Source organism: Melospiza georgiana, chromosome 6 (genome assembly GCF_028018845.1).
Source record: "Melospiza georgiana isolate bMelGeo1 chromosome 6, bMelGeo1.pri, whole genome shotgun sequence".
Lineage (NCBI taxonomy): Eukaryota > Metazoa > Chordata > Aves > Passeriformes > Passerellidae > Melospiza > Melospiza georgiana.
Window position 1 is genome coordinate 10,092,807 of NC_080435.1, and position 21,346 is coordinate 10,114,152.

Here is a 21,346-nt window from a genome sequence, read left to right on the forward strand (position 1 = left end):
CAAGCTTCCATGGAAACATTTAGCCAGAGACCTGGAAAAGATCAGAAATATGAGCAGCAAGCTCTGACTTTGTGCACTCTTTGTGCCCATTCTGCCAAGCCAGAGCAAATGTATATTTGTTACTTCTCAGTGCATGTTATGAATCAGCAGCAAAAAAGAGCACAGATAGAGAAGACATCATTCAGGGTGAAAGTGTTTTTTTTTTTGGAATTCTTCATTATGCCTTCTATTTTCCTGATTTTGTCCTCCTAGGCCCTAAAGAACACTTTAAAGAACAATTCAAAGCAGCTTTGGTACCATACTGACTCAATTTCAATGTCATTAACTACTCCTCCATCTCATAGACATTCTCTCATGGTATTCTGAACACTTCTTTTTTCAGTTCTCTTTCATTTTTATAAGCAGATGTCTTAATGGCCAACGAAGTGCAAAAGTCTCTTTCTCCAATACACGTAGCCAGAGGGCACATCAGATGTATAAAATGGACTGAAAGAGTATCCTGTGACACTAAGTGGTGGTGGATCATGCAAAAAGATAAAATTCTGTTGATGCAATGATGATGGAGATATATTATACTACAAATACAGAATGAAATCTGTTTATCTTCACCTTGGCACACAGTAGGTGTTGTGTTTTCACTAAGGGAAGGTAACCTTTGTAACCTTTTGTTCTGTTTGGATGGAGTAATTGATGTTTGCATCTGTGCTATATTTGCTCTCTTTAGAAAACAAAACCCAGCAAGGCTTTCCTGAAAAATATTTAAGCTTTACAGAACAGATCAGACATGCTTTATGGAGCATTAGCTCCATGTCTTTACTGACAGTTATTTCTGTTTTGTGTAATACTTTCCAGATTATAGTTATTAAATGCTATCAGATGCTTGATATTTTCCAAAGAAGGCAGCATCCTTGCCATCATGGCATTATAGGATTTACCTTTTGCTGTGTTTTGTTTTGTGCTTTTTTTTTTTTTTTTTTTTGCTGGCAAAACACAGAAAGTGATTACTTCACATAAAATAAAACCCCCCAAAACACCTTTAAAAGCATTTGCATGTTCCTTTTGAACATGTAATAGGCTATGTGTGCTTATCCATAAATTATTCAGCATTGTTGAGTGTAAATGTGGCTCATTGGGCTTGCTGCAGTTGGACTTTCCCAATCTGAATGATTGTACAGCTTACAGTTGGCAATTCTGTTAGTTAGTTGCTAGTTTAAGGCAAGGAAGGACTGCAGATGGAACACCCTGGTTTTGTTATGGGGATCCCCTCCCACAAATGTTTTGACTTCTGCTCTCAGAAAACTGCCCCACACATTTGCTTGTATACAGCATAGGAAGAGAGATGCATTATCACTGTGTATAATAGTGCTTTATTAAAGGAGGTCTTCATACCAGCCTAAATATACTTCATCAAAGTAACTTAATAACCTGAGACATAGATGTTCTTTTTTAGATTAAAAAAAAAAAAGAAAGAATAAAACAGTATATATATATATATATCGAAAGTCAAAGTTGAAATAATCGGCTACAAACCCAAAGAACTCTGCCACATGTGCAGGAAGTTTCAAAGAAACTTGATGAATGGGATGGTAGAAGCAAGTAAGTACATGTAAGGGGAAGAATTGCTATCTGTCAATGTATTAACAAATTGGCAAATTCATGGATGAAATTCTACAGGAATAATAGGATCATTATATGTACTAATAGATTAGACTGTCCTATCTCTTGAATTTTTGGATTGTGGTGTGTGCAGAGTGTGCAGACCTTCACCAAAAAATAAACTTGTGGAAATCATGTTTACAGAAGATTGCAGAAATAGAACTTCAAATGAAATCTTGAAGAATAAAGCAAGAAAGGATATGGTAGCAAAGATTTTTTTGTAAAACATGCTGTCTGGCTCTGAAGAACTACTGTATGATAAATGTTCTGCAGTATTTCCTTGTGTTTTGTTTTTACCAAGAGGGATAATACTGCTTTTGAAATGAAAAATTGAAGGAAGAGCTGACAGTGGAGTTTATTCCCTGATAAGACTTGCTGAGCTCCAGCGCCCTACCCTTAGGAGAACTTTTGTTACTCAGACAGAGGCTATTGTAGAGGAGCCTGAATTTTTACAAGACAAGTGTAAATCTTGTTTGCTACTGTAGGAAAACATTCATGAAATTCAGTTTTAACTCTTGAGAAATTTTCTCCTGTGCTACATAGTGTGTAGCTACTGAGCTCATAAGAAAACTATTTTACTAAATACAAAAATTCTAGCAAACTTCACTTATGCTACTTTTTAGGTCAAGAAGGGTAAAACAAAAAGGTGCAATGTCAATAAAAGCCTCACTGAAAGACCAGAGAGATTAAGGTAACAGAAGAAAAGTAAAAACCAGATACTATTTACAAATCAGAGTTGTTCCATTGTCAAATTAAGCAGAATAAATAAACCAAGAAGACAGCAGTTTCAGTATTGGATGGTTTTTTGAGTGGCTGGCAGATTTGGGGCAGAAAGATTTATTTTTTTTTTTTCCCCGTCCCCCTGGTGAACTGTGTGCATACAATGCTTTGCACTCAAAGGTTTTAAGAAAAAAAAATTAACTTCTCATTTGTTATTACTTTGTCTTTCTGAAAACTTTTAGTGATAGGCATGATTCCTTTTAATATAGAGCCTGAAACATTCAGGAAGTGTAATATCAGCAATTATACCTAAAATTTAGGATGTTTTCTAATATATTTTAATCCCTGGGAAGAGTCAGTTAGATTTTCTGAGAATTTTTCACTTCTGATCCATTCCAAGTGATTTATCCTGATGCATTTGGCAGACGAATTATCTGTTTAAATTTTGATGATGCTACCAAGACTAATCTGCTAGATATAACAGCATTTAATGGTTAGAACAATACTGAGAGTGGCTGTTTGTTGGTTGCATTATGGATAAACTGTCTGGACATTAAATATTTATTTACCTTGTTCGGTGCATATGAGTAAGTGTTCATCTGTTGCGGGTCAATTGTAAGAGAACCTTAAAAATTGCACCAAAACCTGTCGTAGAAACTAAGTGAAAACAATAGTACTGCTTTTCTTCTGGTAGGATAAACTGTATGATGCTTATATATACACCTTGTGATTTCCAAAATAATTCCTGAAGGAAGAAAAACTGGTGGCTACTGGCTTATTGCAGTGGAACTGTGCAAGCTCAGAATAGTTCTGGCAATAACAAGCTATACTTATATTGTAGGAATCTAAACCAGCCCCATGATATCAGAACATGCTACTGGGAAATTAACACCACCCCAGCCAAACCCAGCACAGCTTACTACACATAACAACTCTTTGTTAACAAATTTTGTGAATAATCAACCTAATATCTTTGCACACACTCAGTAATGTTTGCAGTGTATCAATAAAGGTGCACCACCCTTACATCACTTTTACAAGGTGAAAAATTGTCTGACATTCTGGTAATGTAGCCTGTATATGCTCTTGTGAAGCAAGAAAAAGAAAAGGATGTATATTTCTTTAGAGAGAGAGAGAGAGAGAAACCTAGATGCAGAAAAAAGAAGCAAATAGAATTGGTGGTAAGACACAGGAACAGGTAAATCATGATGTTTATTTTTATGATGTTTTTATTTCTTAATTTAGGTTTTTATTTAAAGCTTTGAGATATTTACACTTAATTTCAGAAGAAATTTTCATTTTGTCTTTAAAATCTTCATGTTTTACTAATCTAATGAAAAAAGAAATTATGATGTTTGCAAATGAATAATTCTACTTCACTTAAATTTCTTCACTGGTGCAGAAAGTTGTCAAATACAAACCCGTCAAAATTATTATGCCAAAAAAACAGCATTCAACAGTTATATCATGGCTCTAAAGATTTTTTTCAAAAATTCTTGATCTTTTTTGTGTATGTGCAAAAACCAAATTTCTGATACTCCAGATTTATTTTAGGAATACAAAATTCTTTACCTCTGCACTATTTGAATTAGCCATCAGTTTAAAATCCCAGATAACAGAAGCCTGATCCATTTTAGATGGCACAAATAAACTAAGTTAAAATGAAGTCAGCTCCACTCTGAAGGAAGTGATACGTCATTAAGTGATAGCTCAGACAAAACCAATCTGAATAAAAGGTGTAGTCCACTCCTAGACTGAGCTAGAAAAGCTTAACAATTTGTTAGCTCACCACTGGGCTTTGTCAGTGGGTTTCTGAAGTTTCTTACAAGAGTCCCTTCTCTCAGCTTTAAAGATGAATATTATACTTACTGATTATTTATTAGATACTTTGAGCTGAATTGTAGAGAAAAATGAAAATTTGATAAGCGTGTTTCAGGTAGTTCTCGAGCTTTGTTCCTCTTTGGCAAAAGCTGCAGAAAAGCAAACCAGTTATGAATATAAATAAGGGTTTTTTATTGTTTATTATATAATTTAAGAGACTTGAAATTCAGCAAATCATTATTTTTCGGTGAGACTTCATTTCTGTAGGATATTTCCAAGCAACCATAAATTAAACTATTAGCCTGTACTACCACTAATATTTTAACTGAGTGAGCACAACTCCTCCTTTTTTGTTTTGCCTCATTATACTTATCTTTTTGCATAGTACAGGTTATGATCAATAATGATTCAAATATAAGTGTAAGTTGTTTTCCCAATTCTGTTGCCTTCAGTCTGACAGCTGCTCCCTTGACATCTCCCCAGACTAGGCAGACCTTAGAAGTAAATAATGACAGGCAAACTAAGAACTGTCTCTCATGCTGACAGTCATTTTTCATTCCTGAAAGATACTGTCAGTTTCTTGGATGACTGCTTGAGCTTCTTGGACTGCAGCCACATTTGTTTTATTTTTGAGAAGTTCAAGAGATAGCAGTGTGAAATGAGTGACCCTTTTCATCCTTCGTCTTGAAAAAAAGCAGTGAAAACCAGTTTGCTCAATTTTGACATAAACTTAGAATTTTCTCCTACTTTCTTCAGTCAAAGTGAAAGTAAATGGAATTTTATTCCCTTAAAGGTGTTCTCCCTACCTTCATCCACTGATATTTTTTCTGGGAGTCAAAATGGACAAACATGTCACCAACAGTATTTATTTTTGCACATGCAGTTTGCTAATGTGTGTCAGTAGTATTTCTGATCCCTTCAAATAAGTGCTGTTATGAAGAATTAGAAACAAAGGAGAAACAAGTTTGCTTTAACAAAGTAGCCACAGGATGTTAATGAATAATTCCTGCACTAAAATTAGATTTTTTTCTGCTGTTATTATTTCAATGAGGATGCAGTGCCATAAAGACCTATGGAGTCAGTATTGTGTAAAAGAGGGTAAAACTATGAATAGCAGGAACAGAAAATGCTGACTGACCCATTAGATAAAAGTTGTTGAACAAATCTGTAAGGAAAATAAATAAATCACTAAAAAGTATATTTTTTCTTTTCCAGTCATAGAGGAGAAAAGCAGGCAGTGTGCGCTTTTCCAGTGAAAATGGAATGAATGAAATGTTCAGTAGCATTCTCCATGGAAGGCCTGGAAATGTAAATATAAATGAAGCACTTTCATGATGACAGTGCATCCAAAAAATCCTTTGAATTTAGGCCAAACAGCCCTAGAGAAAATGAGAAATTCCTAATGCTTCCTGCCAAAGAAAGATAAATATGATTCCAAATTGAAACTCATGAAAACAGTTGCATATCTGTTGTTATGTTATACAGTGGAAATGTTGTTTAATTACATGAAAACCAGTTGTAGGTCATGGATTTTAACCCTCAGTACAAAGAGAAGATAGGGTAACTGTTGATCTTCTAGCCTCACTTCATGATGTTCTTTTCAACCAAATATACAGCTAAATTTAAATTGCAAAAAAAAAAAAAAAAAGGCAAATTGCATTAAATTTCATTCAACAAAAATATATAGAAATTTGGGTCGCAATACAGTTTGTATGCTTGTGTCTTTTGTTGCTTTCTGAAGTCTTCCCTTTGGTACCTTGGGCTTTATATTTCCTCTCTTTGCAGATGTAAAGTATTTATAATGCAGATATTAAACATAGAGCAGGAGTTCAGAGTTTCAAATTATTCCTTGTTAAATAGTAAGCTCATTTGAATGTGTTCTTGTCACTAGAGGGAAAACCTTGATAGTAAGTCTGGGATTTTTTTTCCTCAAATATATCCAAAATGTCTCTTGAAAAACTCACATCAGAGGAAATAAGCATGCCATGCTAGTAATGGATGTTAAAGTGAATGGAGAAATAGCATTAAGAAGGAAATATCATTATATTTGGTGGATATCTAGCCTGAGTAATCTATACAATTATAGAAATTACAGAAATCAGGTATTCAGAAAGGGATTAGGCATGTAGAATTAATAATGAGTATCTGCAATGGCATTAGTGAAGAACATATCTGTAAGGATTATAGTATTTATTGTTACTGGATGTACATGTAACACATTCTTAGTATTAGAGATAAATGTGCTTCTTTGGCTAAAGTATAGTTATAAAAGTCTCATTTCACTATTCTATTAAGGTTAAAATATGGAGCAACTCAGATTTAACATGGCACTTCGAAAATCAGGGGGGTTTTTTTGAGTTGTAGATATACTGTAAGGTTGAAGGCAACAGAAATAGAATGGAGGGAAATTCCAAATACAAGAGGGAGAAATTTCAGTGATAGATGTCTTTGTCTTGGCAGCACGGAGCATCATCTTGTTTTTGGTTAATCGCTGTACAAATTTTATAGTCTATAATTATCTTTAATTATAGAGATACACAACCATTATTATGCTGAAAGGAAGATGATAGTTGTGCACAGTTAAACATCCTTCTTCTATGTCTCTTTATTTCTGGAAAAAAGTATGCGATTATAATACTGGTAGGTGTTTCTTCTGTCAGTTTTGGAGCAGTATACATAACAATTATTTCTATTACCAACTTTCATCACTCATTAAACAACTTTGAAGAACTGGGAGAAATATCTTGCTTTGTGTCAGTAGCTGGCTAAGAAAAGTTGTAGAGCAGCAGCAGGAAGATGAGGCTATAACTGTACTGGTGTTTCACTCTTCAAATGATCTGAGGCACTGGCCTAGTACAGCTGGGGAAGGATGGGCCTTTGTCACCTAAAATTTATCCTGGCTGCTTCTCAGTCAGGAGTGACTGAGTAGTTTCAAGGTCAGGAAGGAAATCCTGTTGGCACTTGAGAGATCCAAACCAGGGTTTGGACAGCAAGCAGTCTGGAAATGTGCCTGAAAAATGCTCCAGTGTGGATTTGCTGCTCCCTGAGGGAAAGAAACTTCTGTGTGCCGGTTGGACCATATTGAAACTGTTCAATGCTGTGACAGTACTTGATTACACAGCTGGGAAGGAGTTAGAAAAGGAAAAGCAGTATATCTTATTTTAAAAATTTAAATGAGATATGGTTTTGCTTCTGAACAAGCAGGAGTATATCTTGGAGTATATTACTCTCAGTCAAAGCTGGTAATGCAGCTCTAGATCATTCTTCTGAATATTATTTCTCAGGAAAGACTTCTTTCTGGAGTCAGCACCCCTTAATTTATCACACATTAGGCAAAGAAGCCTATCAGTGATATATATAATCTAATGACGAGTTGCAGTTTCAATAAATACATGTTTTGCTGATACTTCTTTTTACTGAAGAAAGAGGAAAAAGTACAGGAAAAATCAGAATTTATATAATATTATAATAATATATTCTTTGTAATATCTTTGTGTTTCAGATTTTTTTTTTGCTTGGTCTGAAAGCAAGTATTACAGTTGTAAGACCATGTGGTACATAAAATGGCAAAAATTGAGTGACTGACTGCTCAGTTCCTTTGGTTTTAACCAGAGAACAAAAAAACCCAAATATTTTTATGCCATTTACAGGTCAAGGAAGTACCTTCCCCTTACTTTCATTTTCAGATCACTAGCAGCCTTCTTTGCCCATCCCACTTTGTCTTTCATTTGAAAGATTTGATCAGAAAAATACTCCTGCCATCTTCCCTTTTCCAAGCAAAACTGGAGCATACTAAACACCCTATGTTGACTCAAAGGAAAATTGTTGATACAATGGCAGAGTTCTGGCAGCTTCCCAGTGGCTTCCTGCACCTTGTTTCTTGCCGTGTCTCGTGCAGACTAGGGAGGAGGTACTGCCCTTGTCCATGTGTGATACATGTGAGATGTGCAAAGAATGCACATCTCACATGCACAGTCAGGCATTTGAATGATGGCAGGCCCCTATGTGATCAGATTTAAGTTTTATTTAAAGACTTGTCTTGTTGGGTTTGAATCTGGCTTCAGTGTCATCTGTTGGTACTACTCTCTTGGTTCTGTGTAACGCTTGGCTTCATTTCGTTAACAAAACTATGAACTTAGGAAGTACAGGGATCAAAAAATCTGATGCAATTAATAAATTTGAGGAAGGAGTTTGTGAGATAACTCATAAATATTCTCTTTTTTATTATGATTGCATTATTTACTCTAGATTTTATCTGCTTTCTCCTTCAAGGGGCTCCTTTGTTTCTAAAATTCTTTTATTAGGAGTCTTGGAGACATGCAAAGCATGGCTTCAAGCTTTCCCAACCACTTTATGTCAGAGCTGCTTACCTGAGGTGGAGGTTTTGTAATTGGAGGAACTTTTACATAAATGCATTTCTAGTTTTTGCTTTTTGTTGTGTCTGCACAGACAAGAAAATGAACCTTGTGTTATTTGTGATATGCTGCTTTGATGGTCATCTTATTCAAATATCTGTCCATTAGGGCTGTTCATGTTACCCTAAAAGACATTTCACAGAAACAGCTCAAAATGCATAAAATTACCTTCTTTTTGCCAAAATGGTCCTAAAGAGCACCAGCCTAGTGATTCACATCTCTCTTAAGTAGTGAATCATGTGCTTTTTCTCTTGCAACCAATATTGGCTGTAGGTTACAGTAGCTGATCAGCTTTCCTCTCTTTGCTGAAGAGAACTTTTATTTCATAATACAATACTATTTTTATAACACAATTTAAAAGAATCATAATTTAGGGATATTTTTAATATGCTTAGAGTCATCTTTTGAATATTAGCTGAGCCAGGTAATTGTTATCCAATATTTCTTTTCCATTTACCAGATTGCTCTTCAGTTATTGTAGAGGTAGGCAACGATTACATTGCCATCTGAAGTATGAATACATTGCTTGACATTCAGAGAAGTCCAGACATAATTTTCCAGGAGTCAGCATGAAAGTTATATACTTAAGTATGATTATTTATGTGTTTTAAGGGTATAAACATTTTGAAATTCTACTGGCTTTTTCTGTTTGGTTTTTTTTTTTTTTTGTTCCTCTTTCTTTTCACATCTAATATCAGCATGTATGATAGAGCAGCAGCTTTGAAAATTGTCAGTTCTTTAAGTAGGGCTCAGTCATTACAGGATCACCCAAGGCAAATTGAATCTTAAACTCTTCCAGGCAGTGAAGGAGGAATTTCTAGCAGAGGTAGATAAAATAAAAAATTCGGTCATAAATTTATACTGTGAAGGTCTCTTTTATTTGTTCCATATTCAGGTGATGATTTCAAATTACAGTAAACAATAGCATCAACAATACTCAGAGGACTAATGGCTTCCTTTATGAGGAAGGTCTGGAAGAGGATGACATAATTAACATAGAAAAATGACAAGTGAGAGGAGACTGTGTTTATTTTCTCTAAATGCATAAAAACACAAGTAAGTGCCAGAGACGGAAGAATGCATTAAAATCTGGGGCTGGCAGAGAGGCAAATGGAGAAATTAGGCATGAATACGTTTTGATGAAGTATTTTAATTATTGTATAGCCTAGCTAGAAGAGAGCTAACTTTCTGGGAAAAGGGAGAATTATTAGCACAATGCTTGACAGCTTCTGATAGTTATGACTATATTTGCTTGCAGTAAGAATTTGGATCCAGTGACCTCTGAATTCTCAGATATATTTTTGTTGCTAATTTTTCTCCCTTTCTCAATATGCAATATTTTCTGTCTTCAGATGCCTATGTACTTTTCTGAGAGAAAAGGATTTTTTTTCATTTTTTTTTGTTTTAGTCAGTAGATCTTGCCTAGGAGAACTGCAAAAGGAAGACCAAAATCATGAGTAAAAACAGCTGTTCTGCTGAGTGCTTTCATTGAAAATAGCAGAGCAGTTGGGACCAGTTCAAAATGTGTCTCTTGATTCCAAGAGGGTCTTGGTAGGCACGCTGTAGGCAAATGTAAAAGGTCTTTACAGTCCTCTGAGGGCTTGAACAACAGGGAATGATTTGAAAAGGGAATATGGTGAAACCTGTAAATGAGTGAATCTCTATTCCATATGGGCACTAGCGAGTATCACATTTTAATAGCTTTCTTTCATTCTTCATGTTCAAGTTACATTAAGCAAAACTTTGAAACTGAAGCAATTAATAGTAGAAATAGATGTAACAAGCTGATACCATCTAAAAGTCTTGAATTTCAGAAGGGGTCAGTGTTTAAGGGCTATGCTGATAAGGTAAATCGCTGTAAAAAACTATTATGGTACAGCAAATCCATTATCCAGAACTGAAACATAACTCTTCCTCTGGGGTGATGTACGGCAGCAATTCAATAGCACACACAAACACTGGAGAGTAAAAAGAGATTAAAATGACAGGACTGTAACCGTATGGTCACCACTGAAGTAAGTATATAAAAGGGAAAAAATAACTTTCAGATGATGCAAGAATTTTTTCTTTACTTCTGCTGGGAGAGGTTAAGAAGAAAAACTGAAGAAATCCTCAGAGAACCCTTTGTTCACAGGGCTGAATTATTTTACAAATGCTGAAATTCAAATCCCATCTGCTAATGATTCAGTTCAGAATACACTTGAAAAGGCCTCTGATGGGATGAACTTTTACAGCTAATTTGAGGCTTCATCAATAACTCTTTTGAGAGCTGTCGAATTGTTGGAATTTGAAGCAGAAAAGGACATTTTTGAGTGTCAGCAGTTCGCATTATGGCTATGCTTGTTGGTATTTCCCTTGGAATGCTGGAATTTTGGAAGCTGTGTGTAAGAGCAGATCCTATATGGAGAAGATTTCATGTTTGGCCTTGCTCATGTTTATTAAACTTCAGCTAATTTGAAATCTGCTAAAAAAAAAAAAAAAAAAGGGTCTTTAAATTCAGCGGTACCTAAGAATGATGTTTTTTCGTGGTTTTATCCAATTTGGGAAGGCAGAAAAAAAGACCAAGCAGATGTCACAAATCAAACAAAGGTCTTTCCATTGTAGTTTCTCTGTGATGGAAAAAGAAGAAAATCCTCTGTTTAGAATCTTGAAATGCTGGAGCGTGCAGAACAGGCTTGGTGCAGAGGAAGGGGATGCCCTCTGTTCATGCTCACAACATGAACTTCCTTTACTCACTTCCAGTTTTCTCTCTTTCATTAGATTCAGTAGAGCTGTAATTGTCCTTCTTTTATGATGACTTTTGTGCTGGTGAAAGGGTATCAATTCACAACCCTGAAGATTAAAATCCTTTCTTGGAGATTACTTTGGAGTATACAAATGCAACGGGGCTTTTGAAATTGTCAGTGCACCTCAAGCCTCAACCATTGAAACCCTGTTTAAAAATTGGGTAAACTCTGTCTCCACAACCTATTCGCAGAAGAGTTATTCTGTTAAAGCAGCATGCCATGATTATATTATTTAATTCTTCTAATACTGCTTCACTCTGCTTGATAATTTGCACTGTTCTTTTGAGGGTTGAACGAAATTTAGCTTTTGAGCTTTCCCCAAGTCATACTTTGTTGTGGGCTCTATTGGTTTAAACAATACAGACATGCACACATCCTTGACCCTAGTAAATTTGTCTACAGCCATTCAAAGTGTTGAAACCAATTCCAATTAAAAACATGCTTCTTGTTTTTATGTAATATTTATATAGCTCTTGTACTGGCTTGCATTGTAGTCAAATTTGCATCTTATGCTGTGCTCAAACAAGAAAATTCAAAGATACCAAATATCACTGGTAAAGCAGTGTTCTGATGGAACTAATAGTGACCGACTGCTTAATTTCAAGTAATTTTTTAGTTATTTTGAATGCAAACAGTTATAAAAAGTAATGGTTACAAAGCCAGACATGGCCCAGTATAGAAAGAATTGTGCTTAAAGGTAATTTAGCCAGCTTTTAAGTGAAAAAATAAGATTTTTTTTCTCTAATTCTGAAATGTATTTTAGACTTTGAAAACAGTTTATACATAAAGTAGTACTTTCTTTTCTGCATTATTACTCTAGCCAGAGGGAAAGGCCTTGAAAATTAATACTAATAAAACCACAATATTCAATTCCTTTACAAAAAAGAAAAAACAGCACAGTAGTAACAGTTTGTAGTTTGTAGGCCAAATAATCTGATAGTCCATACTCCATTTCTGGAGAAGAAGGCATTTCTAAATAGAAAATACTTGCAGTGACATTGTTTACCTGAACAAAAACTGAAACAAGCAATTAAAAAAAGCAACACTAAGTTTTGTTTAGAAACTATTTCACCCTTTTAGAACTGGAACAGATTATAGTAAGACTCTCTCTGTGTCTGTGTTTGTGCAGAAGGATAAAATCTGATTACACAGATGCAATTCTTGGGAAACAGAGGTTTTGTGGCCCCACTAAACACTGCACATTGCATTGAGGCCTACCAGTGAATGGATGAACCAACTCTCCTGCTGCTCTACAGCAGCAGGTCTTTACTGGTCAAAATTGCGGTTTATTTGGAACTTTTTATAGTACTCATTATTTTGCAGGTGTCCAGCTCCAGCACTGAGATCTCTCTGAAATCTGTCCTAATTTAGCCAAACCAGAAAATTTGTCTTTGATGGTTGTTGTTTTGGTTTACTTCTTAACTATTGTTTCATTCTCTTCACCACATCAAATTTAGCCCAAGTTTCTGTGCTCAGTTTTAAGGAGCATGATAGAATACTCATGTCAGAAAGGGAAAATATAAGAGTTTTTGAGTTTATGCTGTGTTGCATGCTAAAAATATGATCTGTTTGTGATGTGTTGCCTTCTACAAAAAGCAGCCCAGGTTACTTGTTTGTACATGTTTTTACTAGAAAGCAGAATAGGAGACGCTGAACAACAAGAGGTAACATTCATATTTGCTGCAGTACATTTGTGATCAACTTGAAACATTTTGCACTTCGTATAATATCTAAAGTTGTTAAAGTATCTTAATATGATAATTCATTTCATTTTCAAATAGCACAGTTGAGGTACTGTGGTTCTGAGATGCTTGATAAGAGTTTGCATATGGAATGGATATCATCTTTGGTTGCTAATACTCTAGCATAAAAAGAACAAATATGAATGAAAATATACTTTGTTTGTTTTTATGTCTATCTAAGATTAAAGTAAAAATCAAACCCAAAATCAAATGTGAGTTTCTCAGATGGAACTGCCTCAAAAATTGCTTACTGGACAATATTTTTATTCAGCACATATATAACTTTTAAAGAGAGCCTTTTAAAAAAAATTCTAATACATCTACAGTCAATTAAGATGACCTATGGAAGGAAAATCTGTTGTTTTATGACCTTTTGACTAATGAAAAAAAAAAAAAAAAACACAAAACCCCACAGTTTTAAAGTAGTTTAATTGCTTAAAGATTGGTGGCTATGTAAATATTTGGCAATAATTTTTGAATGAAGGCAACTTCATGCTTTCCATCTTTTATCCAGTTCATGAATCCGTTTCAAAGTTAAAACAGATTACTTTAAAAACTGTGTTTTCATCTCTCTAATTTTAAATTATAAGCAGATTAAAGAAGTATGAAATTTTTTCACACCCACATTAAAAAAGTCACATCTAATGTTTGACATACCAATAAAAGTTTTTACAGATAGAGTTTATATGATGCACTGTATAATGAGTCCATGGCAAGAAGTTTTTATTGTGCCATTTGGACTTCCTGTAACATTATTTTCTTTGACATATTTACGCAGGAGCTGGAAGCAGATCTCTTAACCTTTTTATCAATATATCAGTTCATTAGGTATGTGCTGAATTTAGGGAAAAGATGGGGACAAAGAAAAGAAAAAATCAGAGAGAAATAGGTGCTGAATGACTCAGACTCAAATTAACACTTCTAATATGTTGAAAAGGAAGTAAAGACTTCTTTTGTAGCAAGCTAAATTAAACGTAAACTACTTTTTCTTTTATTCTTCATACCCTATTGAACTTAAAGACATAGGCTATATGGCTGAAGAATTGACTTCTAATACTTCTCCAGTACTTAGTGATTTCAGATTAGAAACATTTACCTCTTAAACCTCTTAAGCTGTCCCAAATAAGAAAATATTAATTGTATTTCTCCTATTTGTTACAATTAGTCTTCAATTATATTTGGAGAATGAAAACATGGAATTACTTGTCTTCAGTCTGGTTGCACTCAAGTGACACAGTGACACATGCCAGATTAGCTCACCAACTAAAGTTTATAACCTCTGTTACACAACAAATGTAGGTATAATACTAAAATATTCCTACTAATTATAAAACTCTGTCTTGCTAATGATAATTCAACCTAAGATTCTGGTGATTTAATTTGTTAAGGACACACTTCCTAATCAGAACTAGACGCACTTTCTTTGCCAGTGAAATCTGTTATTTTAACTGATACACTTGTAGGAAGCCCTTAGAGTTCCTAAAACAAGAAAATTTTTTATTTCAACACTTCCATAATAGCTGTTATCATCAGATAAAATAGGCAGAAACATTAGGGAGAGTGGTGTGTGCAGCACCAGCTTGATGCTTTTTAAATTTGCAGTGGAGGCTTGATTTAGTTGCCTAAATCTAGCCTCCAGCTGCCTTTCCAGATGGGCATGAGTCTCCCATAGATCCTGTTATATCTGCCAGACTCCTGACAATGTCTCACATAATCCTGGAGCATGACAAATAGCATTAGACGTTTATACTTAAGCAACAGATTGAGCCCTGTATGTTTAAATACCAAGAGTATATGTCATTAAGCTTTACTGAGGGACTTCAAGAAGCATTGTGGAAAAGTAAAGCATTTCTGAGCTGGGATCAGAACAGACTCAGTAGTTTAGTTCATCGTGAGTCAGGATTTAACTGCGGGCCATCAAAGGAGACATTAGTATGTGTTCCATATGAAACTAATCTTTTCTTGACTCAGGTCAAATTCAGTATTCATTTGGAATAAGGATTTTAGCTATCCCAAATAATGTGTTCTAATGAGTCTATATAAAAAACAAAACAAAACACCAGAAAAAATCCAAACAGAATGAAAATACAAAAAGCAGAAGAGGAATATATCTCCACAATTTAATGATATTACTTCTTGTTTCTTTGCTATTTTAAAGTTTGGCTAATTCTACTCTGTTTCAAAGCACCCTGTGGTTTTTAAATGGATAGGATATTTACATCTACCTACTAATCTAAAGGGCTGACAGTGTTCATCTGTGCTGTTAAACCACTGCGGTGTTCTGTCTCATAGTTGGCTGCACTTCAGTAGTAAATGGAATTAGTCTATTATTATAGAGTTGTGAAGTGCTTTGAGGTCTGTCAGGATGTATGATATCTTGTGACTGCATGCCAAATAGGTAAATACCTCAACCATTTTACACTCTTAAAAAAAGAGGAAAAAATACTGAACTATACATTGTCATTGTCATTGTTATTATTTCCACTTTTTAACTTTACAGGAAACAAAAAACCTGAGGAAAAAGTGTTACACTGAGAATTTTCCAGTCACCTTTTTTTTTAGAAATACAGAATAGGTATTCCTACAGCAATGAAATATATTCACCTGAATTTTTTCTAGGTTTCAGCTCCTAATTTTGTTACTTCTTTTAATGTTTAGGGAGATGAGGAATTAATGCACCATTGTATGTCTTTGCATTGGAACTTCAGGAAATTTGTGTGTTTTTTTCACTCTTTTGTAGGAAGGAAATTCAACGCTTTTCACAAAACTAAGGAGAAGGAAAAAATAGTCTCTCTGTCTGATGTGTTTTAGTGACCTCAGTAGTGATACCATCCAAGAATAATTTAGGTTGAAGGGGCCTCTGGAGGTTGTTTTGTCTGCCTGCATACTTGAAGCAGAACCAGCTTATTTTGGATGAAGATGCACTTGAAGCTTGTTTCGTTAAATTCTGAACATGTCCAAAAATGTAAATTCCCCAGCTTCTCTGGGCACCTGTTTCAGTATTTGATCACTGTCAGTGTGAAAGGGTTTTTCCTTATATCTAATTAGAATTTTCCTTCAATCTTGTGTCTGTTGTCTCTCACCCCGGCACTGTGTACCTCCAGATTATTCTGGAGGGTCTGTCTTTACCTTCTCACTAATTAGTTAACTGTGGCAATAAGATCCTACATTAGATTTCCTTTTTTTTTAGGAATAGAATTAAGCCAGTTACCTCAGCATCTTCTGGCACATTGGATTCTCCAGTACCCTAGGTGTATTGCTGACCCTTTGCTGAATTTATAGGAATGGTTTTCCATTCTGACGTGACAGTATCTTATACTTGGAATCTCAAAATTGAAGCGCAGTATTGAAGATGTAGTCCCAAAGATACAGAATGGAGGGCAATAATCACTTGTCTTAACTTACTGACCACAAGATCTATTGCTTAGTAGGATTTAGGTCACCTTTATAACAAGGACATATTGCTGTTATGCTTCTTTCTCTCCAGAGAGTCCTACTGCACAGGTTATTCTATTCTAAATGCAAGAAGTTTGCATTTTCCTTTATTAAATTTCACTTATGCAGTGCGTGAATGCCTGCAGCATGGGAATCTCACAGGAGGAATGAGAAATTGATGTGCAGTCACAGACCTGTTATCTCAATGGAATCACAAAGTGGTAAAGGATAGGTTACAAAATTAGAGGGCTGCTTTGGATGCGTACGTGCTGCTGCGAGGATCAGGATGGGAAGGAAGAGGAGATGTGCTCTGTCCAGTTGGGAATCTGTAGCTGTGTGTCAGGAAAGACAAGGAGCTGTTTGGGAACTTAAGAGCAAGGACGAGTTCAGCAAGTGTGGAATTTTGATGTGCATCTGCTATGGGCAATCTGATCAAGACGAAAAAGTAGATCAAGCCTGTTTCTGGAGAACTAGAGAAAGTGTCAGTATCACAAGCATTAATCTTTAGTGTGCACTTGAACATCTCCTGCAAAGACACCTTTAGAGTCCAAGGTCTCTTGCTGACCACGGAGGATGATCCAGTAGACCTGCTAGGGCCAAATAAGGCAGACATGGTCACACTTGTGGAGTCTTGGGGGAGCAGTAACCATGGAATTCTGGGTGTTTTAAGTTCTGGTAGCTCACCATGCTTCAATTGTGTGACAGTCAGACACTGAGAAAAGATGCTAACATGCTGTATGTTGGTACTAAGAGTTTACATTGGGAGCTTGATGACACTGTAGGTGAGTGCTGGAGATTGGTGTAGTCTGTGGTCTGCTAGAGTGTGGATTGTCACTATTTTTTTAAATGAACTTTTTTGTGGGCTTTTATATGGTGGTTTTGCTTGTTTGTTTGTTTTGCATTTTTGGTTTTTTTTAGTTTTGTTTTTTAACGAAGAGATACAAAAATGTCAGATAAATGGGGACAGAGGTATTTTGGGAAGGCTAGCCCCAAATAATTCATATTGAATTGTTCTCGCAGATTGCTTTGGAACTCTATTATTTATGAAGAGGGGAGAAGGAATCCTCCCCTCACCCAAACCTTTAAGGGAATATCCCTGTATTTGCTTCAAGGTGGATGATTGAGAAACACCTATTACATTTTGGTAATTCTTCATGAACAAAAAAAAAAAAAAAAAAAGGCACAGTAATGTCAGGATTTAAAATTTCTTTTCAAGACAAACCAATATCAGAGAGATGGAATAACAAATAGAAGCAAATTACAGACAGAATTATTTTAAAATAGTGTGTAAAAGCTTAAATTTATAACAGAAGCAGTGAGGGCCTTTTTTTTCCTCGGGCTCTTATTTTATACTAAATATCTTCCAGTTTTGAAATAAACTTGCTTCTTTACCGAGTGATCTGAAAAAACAATTGGCTTGGCAAAAGCAGGCTGATAAGATATTGTAGTGTCATCTTTATAATGCCAGAATATTGGAAAATAATCATAGGTTGTTTTCCATTGTAAAATGAAGGATAAAGATGAAGTGGATTAATGTTGTTTCTAATGATGTACAATATAGTAATTGCAATTTTTATGGTATTTAGCTTTTGAACAATAATTTAATTCATTTGAAGAATCTACTATGAACTCGCATAAAATATTTCTTTTATGTTCAGGCTCTAGCAGAGGGAATTCCTATGAACTGCCAAAGTAAAACTTGCATTAAGGTTGACAGAGTTTTAAGTACCTTCTGCCATGTAAAAAAATCCCTCATTTCAGGGCTTGTGGTCTCTTCTGGGAATGCATTGATGAGGAATTGTTTGAAGAACAGTGAAATTAAACAGAAAACAAAGCAATAAATATGCTCAGGTGTAACAGAAGTTTGCCTTCTGATACTAAGAGTGCTTAGTCCTTTTTACCTTGCTGGGATTTATGAAACAAGCATAAAAAATTACAAATTAAAAATAAAATTACTATTCAAACTGGTAGACAAACTCCAGTAGAATGGCATTGTGAATTATTAAATTTTCAGTCATATTCCAAAATGTCTGTAGCTTACTGGGAAATAAGTAAACAGGCTTCTCTACAGCCCAAAAAAATTATGATTCATGGTAGTGGCAAGACTTAGTTGTAATACAGTCTAAAAAGGGAGGACAGCACCAGGTGTGTTTGAATAAATAGATTCCAGGTGGTATAATCTCCAAATATTGGATGCCACATGGAAGATAAATTTTTCATGAACTGCATCCCAGTATACAAGATAAGAGATGAAACATTTGCGCCAAGGTTAAAAATGCTCAAAAATAAGTGAAATGTCAAGTATATTTCTAGCTGCTATTTCAGTTAGCAAAAGCCATTTCAAAATCTCTTGACAAACATAAAGGAAAACATGTGTGTGTGAATTTTGAATACTCCCTTTTTTCCCAATTTCAATTTAAAATCCTGGTTGGGAAAAGATCTCAATAGCGCATGCACTACAGGTCACAATTTATCTGGAAACCTGAGATTAATGCAAAAACCCTAAAGACACTGCTAGCTACAAAGCCCGCAAGTGTCATCACTGGTTTGACATAACATATGTACATTTTTGATTACAAAATGCACATACAGAATTCAACAGGCATGTTTATCGATTTTGTTCGCCCCTGATTTGGAAATGACTAAGTACACAGTGTCTTTTCAGAGGGACAATTTGCATCAAGTAAATAGTTTTGAATGTCTGCAAATTCTTTTTTTCTGTAAATTTGGACTGAGGTTATGTTCGAAGCTGGCAATAACCCTACTGAGTGAAAGCTAGAGTGGGATCATATTCCTTTCTCTCAATCTTCTTGCTAAACCATATGGACTTTGGCTTCTCTATAGCTCTGAAAAGTGTCTTTCTGTCACCACTCTGGTTTCACTTGTAGAAGTCTATTTCGTACTTATTTCAGTAAATCCCACAATGATATGTTGAGATGCTTTTTTTTTTTTTTTCAATTCTTCAGTGCAAAGCATCTTGAGAAATGTAAACTGGTCATTCCAGCAGTGTCTCATAATTCCTGGTGGTAGCAACAGTTTCAATGCACCAGAGAGAAAACAAAACACAGGATTTCTCCTGCTCCTTCAAGTAAATAACAACATGTAAATTTTGCTTTGATGGCCCAAAAGTAACCACAGTGTTATCTGCTGTGCTGGCATCATTACAGAAAAATGTTTAGGAAAGAAAGAGGCAGCTGAGGGTGTGGGAGCATCTTACTGGAGACACACTCATGGAACCAGGCACCACATTGGGTAGCAACAGCCTTTGAAGGGCTGTGGCTGCAGCAAGGATGCTAAGAAAGAGCTGTAGGAAAACCTGAAGAAGCAGAGAACATCTGAGAAAAGGGACAAAAAGCAAAGTGTGGGAGAGTAAAGCAGGAAGAACAGCAAAGCATTTGAGGCAAACTTCTGTGTACATGACCCTGACATCCAAGTGTTTGCTTTACAGTATTTTTTTCTGCCCCATGCCTCACTTGCTTCACTGCGTTAATTAGCAGTAAATTAAACCAAGTAGAAATTCCCCAGTTTGAGATTGATTGTTACATGTACACATAAGGCTGAAAAAGGAGATTGCATACATAGCACTAAAATAAACCCACAGTGACTGAGAACCTGAAGAGATTAATTTCTAAAGCTAAGCCTAATGTTAGGTACCAGTTGTTTTCTTAGAACACCGGTATTTTAGCTTTTCAGCCTGAGAAAGCAAATATTTGCAGCCAACCATATTTTTGGTAAAGTATGAGATTGTTTCTACTACCTCCCTCATACTCTTAAATATTCTCTCACATAATTGGCTTTTCATGTGAAGGATAAGCAGGAGGTAGTGCTGACATTATTCCCTTGGGATTTAATAAAGTCCTAAGCATTTGCTTTGTTTGAAAATAATTAGAAATTAAGGAAAAACATTTCCAAAAGCAAATGTAAATGTTTTTGTTGCATTTTTGCTGTCAGTATGCATTTAAATAAGACACTTCCCCCATATACACCCACATACAGAAACTATAGGAACACCCATTTGAATTCTCACTCTCTGCACTGAAAATGTCTCTTCATCCTTAAATTTTATATTTAGTTATATAGTTAAAACCAGTTAGGACTGCTGCTTTTAATAGTTTAATAGTTATTAAAACCGCTAATTTTAATATGCCACTCAGATGGATAATTAGGTTCCCATGTATTTTGAGGCATGTTGCCCTAGGGTTTTCTTTCTTTGTGGAGTTTAGTGGTCATAGATTTTTAGGCAAATCAATTTTTTGTAGAGTTTTGAGGGAAGCAGTCTGTTGCAGTCTTTCACAGTCAAAGGAAATACATGCCCCACCCCCACCACACCCTCAGCTTCTGGAAAAAAGTTTGAAGATTTGCATTCTTCCTTCAATGTGATTTAAGATCTGTGAGATCAGCCACCTGGATTGATGAAACTTGGTGATGACGTTTTCTTTATCACAGTAAACATATTCTGTAGGAGTACCCTATGAATGCATTTATGGAATCCTGACATCATTGTATTCATCTCAAATAAAACCAAAAAACCAACAACCAACCAACTAAAAAAAAAAAAAACAACCAAAAATAAAACCCAAAAAAACCAAAGAAAATCAAACCCAGATCTCAAAAAACCCCATGAACATCATGGAATGGTATGGGTTTGGAGGGACCTAAAGGTTATTTAGTAAGGATGATGTTTAGAAGGTAAAGAGGAGCACATATGTAGAATCAAACAATTTGGAGTCACCAAGATAAAATACTATTGTGCCTTCCCTTGGTGTATTCT

General features: G+C 35.3%; 1 protein-coding gene across 6 annotated transcripts in view; it reads left to right on the forward strand.

Moving 5' to 3' along the window:
- Positions 1-21,346, forward strand: part of LRRC4C (leucine rich repeat containing 4C) — a 482,349-nt gene that overhangs the window by 209,363 nt on the left and 251,640 nt on the right. The gene's annotated exons all lie outside the window — the stretch shown is intronic.